The following is a 10,984-nucleotide window of genomic DNA, read 5'->3' as shown; positions in this document are numbered from 1 at the left end:
TTGATCTCACCTTTTTTTTTTTTTTTTTAGTTTATTGATTTCTTTTGCGAGAGAGCATACACGCACAACCAGGGGAAGGGCAGAGAGAGGGGGAGAGAATCCTAAACAGGCTCTGCATTGTCAGAGCAGAGCCCAACGTGGGACTCGATCTCACAAACTGTGAGATCTTGACCGGAGCCAAAATCTAGAGCTGGGTGCTTAACTGACTGAGCCACCCAGGTGCCCTGATCTCTTTTTTATTTTTGCAAGATCCCTCTGGCTGTCGTGTTGAGAGTAGCTTACTAGAGGGCAAGGCTAGAAACAGAGAAAATGGTTGGGAGATCAGTGCAGTAATACAGTGAGGAGGTCACAGTGATTTAGGTAGACCAGGGCCGTAGTAGTGAAGATGATGAGAAGCAGTTGTAGTCTGGATATATTCTGAAGGCCGAGCCATGGCAGCTTCCCAACAAATTAGATGTGGGATGTAAGAAAAAGACAGAATTCAAGGATGCGTCTCTGGATTGAGCAAACGAAGGGCGGAAGTAGCACTAACTGAGATTTCATCTTGTGTTTCACCTAGCACTGTGCCACTTTCAAGAGCCAATCCGCATGAACTTCGTCAAATTGAGGCATGAATACACATTGCTTAAGTGTGTAGCTTCCAGAGGTTGACTGCCTAAGTTCTAATCTTGACTCACCACTTAGTAGCTATGTGACTTTGAGTAAGTCACTTAACTTCTCTGTGAAATGGGGATAACAGTAGTACCTACCTCATAGAGTTGATAAGATTTAGTGAATTCATGTATGAGAGCACTTAAAAACAGAACTTGGCTGTGTATGTTAGCTAACAGAACTATTTAAACATTAGCTGTGAAGAAGTCACAACTCTTTTTCCCATTTCTTTCCATAATGAGTCACTTGGTAACTTTTAGTTAGGAAGTTGTAAACCTTTCTGGGAACTTCAGAATAAAGGTTACGTATGATTTTCATTTGCCTGTTTGTCAGAGGAGTGCTGAAGGAACAAAAGAAATAACACTTGGACATGCCAGAGGAAATGTACACACATTCAAATGTTAATATCAAAAGCAGTTATTCTCAGATTTATGCTTCAGCCTTTAATTATGTTAGAATAAAGAGGGGAAATGCTAAAAAAAAGAAAACACAGATATTGTCGAGTTTAACCCTGTCTTTCTTCATTCTCCATTGTTATGTAACCCAGACGACACAGTGCCAAGGTGTCGCTTGCTCAGGAGCAACTAGACCTCTAAAATGGATTGAAAATCCATCTCAAGCCCTTTATACAAATATGGGGGAAACTCAGCATCTATCTCATTGTCTTTAGTAATCCTCAAGGGGCTTAGATTTCTCTTCATTCTACTCCAGTTTTCTATTCTCTGTTGAGATCTCAGACTCTGCCCCTCTCCAATGTCTTTTTTCCATCCTGTTCCCAGCATTGGACACAGCGTGGATTATTCCCATTTCACAAAGCACCACTGGTACAAGGTCAAGTGCACAAAGGCTTTTATTGGAATTGGAATTGGAATTTGTATTAACAGTAAAAGGTTACAGAGCTCCACAGTACAGGAAACAACTTCAACATCATTACCGTCACTCCTAAAATCTAGTGGTTAATTCCTATCAGAGAATTTCTATGTCTCCTGAACATCTTGTTTCTAGTTATATATAAATACATAGCTATATAAATATATATATAACCTTTTTTAAGTTTTATTTTTATTTATGTTGAGAGACACACATGAGTAGGGGAGAGGCAGAGAAAGAGGGAGAGAGAGAATCCCAAGCAGGCTCTGTGCTGTCAGTGAGGAGCCTGATTCAAGACCGGATCTCACAAACCATGAGATATAAGCTGAGCCGAAATCAAGGGTCATTAGCTCAACCGACTGAGCCACCCAGGTGCCCCTACTTATATATATACGTATATATATATTTATGTTTACTTACTTATTTTTGAAAGAGACAGAGAGAGAGAGAGAGAGAGAGAGAGCAAGCTGCTTGGGGGAAGGCTAGAGATAGAGGAAGACAGAGGTTCTGAAGCAGGCTCTGTGCTGACAGCAAAGAGCTCAACTCAGGTCTTGAAGTCACTAACTGTGAGATCATGACTTGAGCCAAAATCAGATGCTTAACCAACCGAGCCACCCAGGTGCCCCAAGTTATATATTTTTAAGGCCCCAGTTTTGGCCCCTCCCATGTCACCCCTGTCTCCAAACCTTGTAAATTGTTGTTTTATCTTGCAAAACAGTTTAATACTTAAGTTCTTCTCACGTAAACTATGCCTTCCAGTGTTTCCCCCTCCATATCAAGTAGATGCATTATATTGGCAAATGGATAAACATAAGAGACATTTATTCCAACCCTGTCAGTTGTGTCAACCAACTATCCTAGAAGGCAAAAAATCATTCGGTAACATTTAATTGAGCTCCTGTATCAGGTACTGGGCTGGGCCTTGGCCAGGTAACAACAAGCAAATTAGGTAGTGACTGCACTCACAAACTTACAGTCAACTGGCATAGATAGGTGTTATTAAAAAATATACACAAGCATATACTGCAAATTATGAAGATTATGAAGAAAAAAGTACGGAGGGGCTGTGGGGTTTCTAGCAGATGGAGCTCATCTAGTGCAGATGGATTAAAGAAGACTTCCTGGAACTGAGATTAGATCTGTGAGATAAAAAGGAATAAAGAGGGCTGGGGACAAAACTGGAAGGCTGAGGGCCAAAGGAGCAGCTAAAAGGCCAGTGTGGCTTAGGCAAGAGAGGGAGGCAGGAGGGGGATCCTGCAGGGCCTCAGATGGTATTGACCTTAATGTGGCCTACAGCAAGGGAGACCCCCTGTCATTTAAGCAACTCTGGCTGCTTCTGGAGGAATGGAATAAAAGGAGCAGAAGTGGGGAGGCTGTTGAAGTCCAAACAAGAATTCATGGTGGAATAGTCTAGGGTGCCAACAGTGCACATGGCAGAAAGTGTGTGTGATAAAGTGTTTTCTCTTTCTGTGCACCACATTGTGTCCCAAGGGATCTGTGGGCACACAGATCTTCACATTCTTCAAATAAAGAGAAACAAAGATATGTCTGTATCAGGGTTGCTCAACCTCAGCACTATGAACATTTTGGAGGGATAATTCTGGGTTGTAGCGGCTGTGCTGTGTGTTGTAGGATGGTTAGCAGCTGCCCTGACCTCAACCCACCAGATGCCAGTAGCACGTCCGCCTCTCCCCCAGCTGTAACAACCAAAACTGTATCCAGACGTTGCCAAATGTCCCCTCGAGTTTGGCAAGGGTAGGGGAGATGCAAAATCGACCCATTTGAAAACTGGTCTCTGTGAAACCTAGATATTCTTTTGTTTGAAATTGATCTCAGAAATGTTCAAAATTCCCAGACTGGCTTCTCCGAAAATAATTGAGATGAAAATCACAGCAAAACTGAATGCTTTTGGAAGTATTCTACAATAAAATTTCAATTTGTATGGATAATAAGGGAAAAGGGAACTGATTTGGAAAAGGGGTTTTGTCCATTATCAAATTTTATGTTGCATTATTTTTAACTATGCTTTCTAAAAGCCGCCTATCACTACAGGAAAGAAAAATATAGCAACAACAACATCAACAAAAAAACCCTTAAAAAGAAAAAGATTTTATCTGTAAGTAATCTCTACACCCAACGTGGGGCTTAAACCCACAACCCCGAGATCCAGAGTTACGTGTGTACCCACTGAGCCAGCCAGGAACTCCTAAAAACACTTTTTTTGCCTAAACTTCATAAAAAGATACTTCTCAAGGTTTTCTTCTTTTAACTCTGACATAATCTCCCAGAACAACTGAGATATGTTCCTGATTATTTATATAACACTTCCTTAAGAGGAAGTAGGCCAATTGCAAACAAATACTGACAATAACTTAGAAGTGTTTTGGCTGATGATTATTTTTTCCTCTTCTTGAACACAGGGCCTGAATTACTTTATTTTATTTTTAAGTTTGTTTTTTATTTTATTTTTTTAAAGTTTATTTATTTGTTTTGGGAGAGAAAGAGAGATCAGGTGAGGGGAAGAGAGAGAGAGGGAGAGAGAGAATCCCAAGCTTTCAGCACGGAGCCCTACCGGGTCTCGATCCCATGAACTGCAAGATCATGACCTAAGCTGAAACCAAGAGTCAGATGCTTAACCGACTGAGTCATGCAGCTGCCTCTTTTTTATTTTATTTTATTTTATTTTATTTTATTTTATTTTATTTTATTTTTTAAAAAATTTATTTATTTTGGTATAGGTACCAAATTACTTTATTTGAAGGAGGGGTACAAATGAAAGAACTTAAGTTGATGCTTTGGTACAGGGCCTGAATATTTTAGATTCACACAAAAAATAATTCATATTTAAGGGTATTAGAGATTCCACATAATACTTTATAATTGAGAACTGGCAAGAAATTGTGTTGAATAAATTATCATCTAAAAATCTCTAAATTCAACTAGCTGCTGAGATCACAGTGGACAGAACATCTAACCCTAAATTAGTTTGTTAAATAGTTCATAACTTGCTTTAAAGAAGGTAAAATCAGGGGTGCTGGGTGGCTCAGTCGGTTAAGCGTCCGACTTCGGCTCAGGTCATGATCTCGAGGTTTGTGGGTTCAAGCCCCGCGTCAGGCTCTGTCCTGACAGTTCGGAGCCTGGAGCCTGCTTTGGATTCTGTGTCTCCGTCTCTCTCTGCTCCTCCTCCACTCACACTCTGTCTCTCTCTGTCTTAAAAATAAATAAAACATTAAAAAAAATAATAAATAAAAAAGAAGGTAAAATCAAATTAGAATAAGGTGTTAATGGCATTGGTCTGATTGAGAGCCCATCTGTTTGTCTCTTTACAATCCATGAGGCTTTCTCTTGTCCCTGCCCCCACTTCCTAAAGACCCCACTTCAATAGTCAGTGTAACCAGAAACTGTCCTTTTGGCAAACTGCTCTCAAAGGCTTCATGACAGGAAAAATTCTCTTGGATTTTGTCCTTTCCCTTTCATAGATCTGTTCAAATGAATGATCTGTGTTTCAGTTTCCAGATCATTATTGGCAGAAAACTGGAGTTTAGGAAGATTTATTGTTTTTAATTTAAAGCATTGCATTCTCCATGTGGACTAAGAGGTGTATAATCTTTGCTAGACTCATCTCTTAAACTCCAAGTACTTCAGCACCATCACACAGTCCAGGAACTCTTAATATTGTGTCCAACTTTTCCCTCAGGGTATTTTTTCTTTCAGAGAAATGTTTACTTGCAAGTCCAGCAGGAGCTCGTAAGAATCTGAGCTAACAAACACTGTGGGATCACACTAGAATTCCCTTAAGGCACTTTCACATTTTAAGATCTTGGAAGATTTTGATCTGTTCTTTACACAATTGATGACTGAAGCTAAACTCTGAAACATAGTCATCAGATCATCAGAACATTTTGCACTGTGTGTTTTGCACGTCAGCCTAGCAAAAGCACACAACTTTCTCCAGGGGCCGATAGGACCCCACGGAGCATACGTGTCATAGCAGACAGAGCACGTGTGCGCAATGTGGCTTTTCCTCTAACATATACAATCTGTGTCTTACAGACTGCAGTCCCTGCCTACAATCTGGACAATCACGTTCTTCCTTCAGAGTGATTTACATTAAGAGAAAAAACTACCCCTGCCATGTCATTTTCCATTTCATATGCACTATGTCTTATAGAAACAATACACATAACAGTCTACGGGTGGCAAATATACTCTCCAAATTGAATCTTTGGATTAGAGAGAACCTTAGGAAACTAGTTCATGCCCAGGTACTCATCAAAGGAGAGGCAAAATATTGCAGTGCATGGAAAAGATGCATTTTCTAGTCCTGTGGAAACTGTGTGTGTGTGTGTGTGTGTGTGTGTGTGTGTGTGTGTGTGTGTAAGCCATTTAGCCTTTCTCATCCTGTTTGCTCTTCTGTGAATAACATATTCATAGACTTCAAGATGTCTTTGACTTGCAAATGCACCATTATTTTAGATATCATTAAGAAAGAAAAAAAATGATGGGTAGGGGGATGGGTGAAATAATTGATGGGGATTAAGGAGTGCATTTAACGTAATGAGCACTGGGTGATTAAAATAAAAACTTAAAAAAAAGAAATATATGTAGACATCTAGGTCAATGGCTAAGATTAAGAGTCCAGAAATAGACCCACATTCAAAATACCAATTGATTTTTTTGTTTGTTTACACAGACACTAAGGTAATTCAATGAAGGATAGCTTTTTAAAAAATAAATGGTGTTAGAATATGTGGATATTTATTTGGAAATAATAAACATGACCTTAAGAAAAAAACAGAAAAAAAGAAAAAATGATGCCAGTTAAACTATGACCTAGTTCTTTTTATAAGGTAGAATTATTGCTTTTTTTGATATGTGTGGTTTTTTAGGTTGGCTTTTTAAAAATAATTACTAAGTAAACTCTATGCCCAATGTGGGGCTTAAATTCACGACCTTAAAGACATTTGAAAGAGGTCTTTTAGACTTAGATATACATTTTGTTGTATTTTACTTTTGTATACAGAAAAAGGAAAATAGAAACCAAATAATTAGTTAGGGTGTTTTGAAAATTTCTTTAGAGTCCAGCTTTTCAGATTTACTCTTGAATTGCATTTAGCAATGCCTATGGATGTTAATGCAACATTTTCAAAAAGACAACTTTACTGTGATTGTTCTACATTTTGCTCCCAAGCTTCTAACACTATTTATAAGTTTTGATGCTTGTGGCTTTTTTCATCTTTAAAAAATTTTTTATTAAACATTTATTTATTATTGGGAGACAGAGAGAGACAGAGTGTGAGCAGGGGAGGGGCAGAGAGAGAAGGAGACACAGGATCTGAAGCAGGTTCCAGGCTCTGAGCTGTCAGCACAGAGCCCAACACGGGGCTCAAACTCACAAACTGTGAGATCATGACCTGAGTCAGGCACTTAACCGACTGAGCCACCCAGGTGCCCCTGTGGCTTTTTTCATCTTACCAAAAGGTATCATCAGAAGGTTTTTGGACAAGTGCAACACAACGGGTCCTAAGATGACATGGGTTTAGAGTTTTCAGTGTTGCCTCCAGAAATAACTAAAAGTTTGTGTACAGTCAGTGGCAAGTGCATCATGATTCCAGCCAGAATCAACAAAGGTAGCAAGATACTAACCAATTTAAGACTTGTTAAAATGTGAAATAAAAGTGTGTTTCTTAGAATCAAAATATTGATTCAAAAAACCAAATGAGGTTGTTTTAGCTTTGTGAAATGACTTAGTACATTTTATTTGTTTGAATTTTATTTTAATGTTTATTTATTTTTTGAGAGAGGGATTGACAAAGTGTGAGCAGGGGAGGGGCAGAGAGAGAGAGGGAGGCACAGAAGCCAAAGCAGGCTCCAGGCTCGGAGCTGTCAGTGAACCGGGAGATCATGACCTGAGCTGAAGTTGGACGTTCAACCGACTGAGCCACCCAGGTGCCCTGTGACTTATACTTAAACATCATGCCTATGTAATACTTTTTTATTTAGGTATTCTTGCGTTCACTGGAATAATAAGGGAGGTTGCCATGGAGAATATTATGCCTGCTAGGTTTTAGAAGAAAAATGTCAGACTCAGAGACCAAGGCAGCTGATTAAGGGGTGTTATTTTTAGGGGTCAAAATGGTCACTTTGCACCCTTAATATGTCTTATATCCCTGCCAGAGTCTCTGTAATTACAGAGTATTTAAATTCTCTTAGTGAAGACGCATGTTAAAAACATAGTCTGGAAACAGGGATTTGTTAATCTATTATTAGTCAATAACACCTTGGCTTAAGGTTGTTCATCAGAATAATTATGGAATCGACAGCCTAGTTAGAGAGAGACTAATCTATAGACATGTAATAAGAAGAGAATAGCTGCAAAGTAATCAACATGTACAAAGTAGCAGAGTATGGCATAAAGTAAATATATCAATACTGTACATATTGACAGGATCACAACCTACCTACCCCCAACAAATGACCATGTTAAGTAACCTTAAAGGTCTTGAGATGGACAACTGATTCTGGAAATGTTTCCCATATCTTCAGGACATTTAACAAAAAATGATGTTCTTTGGGGTGCCCGGATGACTTAGTCGTTTGAGCATCCGGCTGTTGATATCACCTCGGGTCATGGTTGTGGGATCAAGTCCTGTGTCGGGCTCTGCACTGACAGTGTGGAGGCTGCTTCGGATTGATTGTCTCTCTCCCTATCTCTCTGCCCCTCCTCCGTTCTCTCTCTCTCAAAATAAATAAACATTTCTTTTTTATTTATTTATTTATTTATTTATTTGATTTTTTTTTTAACATTTATTTATTTTTGAGACAGAGAGAGACAGAGTATGAACGGGGGAGGGGCAGAGAGAGAGGGAGACACAGACTCGGAAGCAGGCTCCAGGCTCTGAGCCATCAGCCCAGAGCCCGACGCGGCGCTCGAACTCACCGACCGCGACATCGTGACTTGAGCTGAAGTCGGACACCCAACCGACTGAGCCACCCAGGCGCCCCTCTTTTTTTTTTAAATGGTGTTCCAGGACACCTGGGTGGCTGAGTTAGTTAAGCGTCAGTCTTTTGATTTTGTCTCAGGTCATGATATCACGGTTTGTGAATTCAAGTCCTGCATCAGGCTCTGCACTGAGTCTGCTGAGCCCATCATTGTAGAGCCCTCTTGGGATTCTGTCTCCCTTCTTTCTCCACCCTTCCTCCATTAGCTCTCTATCTCTATCTCAAAATAAATAAAAATAAACTAAAAAAAATTGACGTTCTTTAGGATAGGTCTGTTGTAGCATAATGGGTAAAGAATGGACAACTTTGTGAGTGTGATTTTTTTTAATGTTTATTTATTTTGAGAGAGGGAGAGAGAAAGACAGAGCATGAGTGGGGGAGGGGCAGAGAGAGAGGGATATGCAGAATCTAAAGCCGACTCCAGGCTCTGAGCTGTCAGCACAGAGCCCTATGGGGGGCTTGAACTCACGGACCCCGAGAAAATGAGATTAATCGACTGAGTCACTCAGGCGCCCCCTGAGTGTCATTTTTGAAAACATCCTATACCTATTTTATCCCTCACCTTCCCCATCTGTAATGGGGATGGTGTCCCTTCTCCCTGTATATGCAAGTCTTCCTTTCCCTTTGTTCTTTACTGGTTTCCCTCATGATTGCTAAAGGTATGCTGCCCTTTCTGGCATCACATCTAGACATAACAACATGCAGCGGAAGAAGATAGGATGTTTTCTCCTTCCATTTCACTTTAAGGGAGAAATACTTCCTGGATGCCATGTGGTTCATTGGCCAGAAGTAATTCACATGCTCTTTCTTAAAGCCATCACAGAGAAAGGGAGAAGGTTTATTGTGATCACCTTACCAGCTAGGGTTCACCCCTGAGTCACCTATGAAGGATGGATGCCCTGAATAAAAGGTAGCCATTCCTACCTACTTCTTTGTTGAAGTATAAACAGGACTATTTAACGGCTATAAATGGGACCGTTTAACGGCTCTGTTATACTGTTCCTGATGATTATTGGAAAGCTAAATAATATAACTTCTATGAAGTACTACTGATGACAATGGCAAACACTTCTACTGTGGTATTTGCTATGTGTGATACATTGTCTTATACGTGCACAGCTTTAAGTTTACAGCAATCATCACAAAAGCCTCATGAGGCATTTGTATCATTGTTATCTCCTTTTTACAGATGTGGAAACTGGACACAGAGTGGTTAAGTAACTCGCCTAAGGTTTCACAGCTTGTAGGTGGCCATGCTGGGATTAGAATCCTGCAGGGTGGTCGTAGAGCACATGGGCTGAACCATACTCCTGGAAAAGTGCTCAACCCCTGGTAGCTATTACTGTCATCTCTGCTGACCTACACTCCTCAAGCAACATTTACAGGTTTGTTTCCCTTCTTGTGCTGTTCTTTGAAGAGAAGGAAAGATACATTTTAAAAAATGTATAGAAGGGGGAGGCCTGGGTGGCTCAATAGGTTGAGAGTCCCACCCAGTCTTGATTTTGGCTCAGGTCATGATCTCACGGTTCATGAGATCAAGACCTACATTGGGCTCTGGGCTGACGGCTTGGAGCTTGCTTGGAATTCTCTCTCTCCTTCCCTCTCTGCCCCTCTTCTGTTTGTGCTCTCTCTTCCCACATATAAATTAATAAACTCTAAAAAAATTTAAAAAATGCATAGAGGAATTTGAAGAAAAATTTAATAGGAGTGTTTTTTAAACTTTATATCATAATCTATTCATGAGTTATAAAATCTATTTAATAAGTCACAACCAGGGGCGCCTGGGTGGCTCAGTCGGTTGGACGTCTGACTTCAGCTCGGGTCATGATCTCACAGTCTGTGGGTTCGAGCCCCATATCGGGCTCTGTGCTGATGGCTCAGAGCCTGGAGCCTGCTTCTGATTCTGTGTCTCCCTCTCTCTCTGCCCGTTCCCTGCTCATGCTCTGTCTCTCTCTGTCTCAAAAATAAATAAAAACATTAAGAAAAAAAATTAAAAAAAAAAAAGTCACAACCAGCTTTAAAAAAATAAAGTATAATGCAATAAGATAAGATAAAACAAAATTAAATAAAAATATCAAGTACAACCTTTTTTAAAAAGTTTATTTATTTTCAGAGAGAGAGAGAAGTGGGAGGGCAAAGAGAAAGGGAGAGAGAGAGAATACCAAGTAGGCTTTATGCTTTCAGTGTGGATCCTGGTGTGTGGCTTGAATTCATGAACTGTGAAATCATGACCTGAGGCGAGATCAAGAGTTGGATGCTTAACCAACTGAGCCACCCAGGTTCCCCATCAAGTGCAACCCTTAAAATAACTTTTTTTCTCTAATTCAATTATGTTTATTTTGTATATTTGTTCTAGGTTGCCACATGAAATGTATTTTTTATTTTAGGTTGTGGTCAGAAAAAGCTGGAAAAACCTTTAAGTTGACTTCTCTACAGAATAGCTCAGAGAAACGGATCACTG

Source organism: Panthera onca, chromosome A1, assembly GCF_046562875.1.
Source record: "Panthera onca isolate mPanOnc1 chromosome A1, mPanOnc1 haplotype 2, whole genome shotgun sequence".
Classification (NCBI taxonomy): Eukaryota; Metazoa; Chordata; class Mammalia; order Carnivora; family Felidae; genus Panthera; species Panthera onca.
This window is presented reverse-complemented; position numbering follows the sequence as displayed.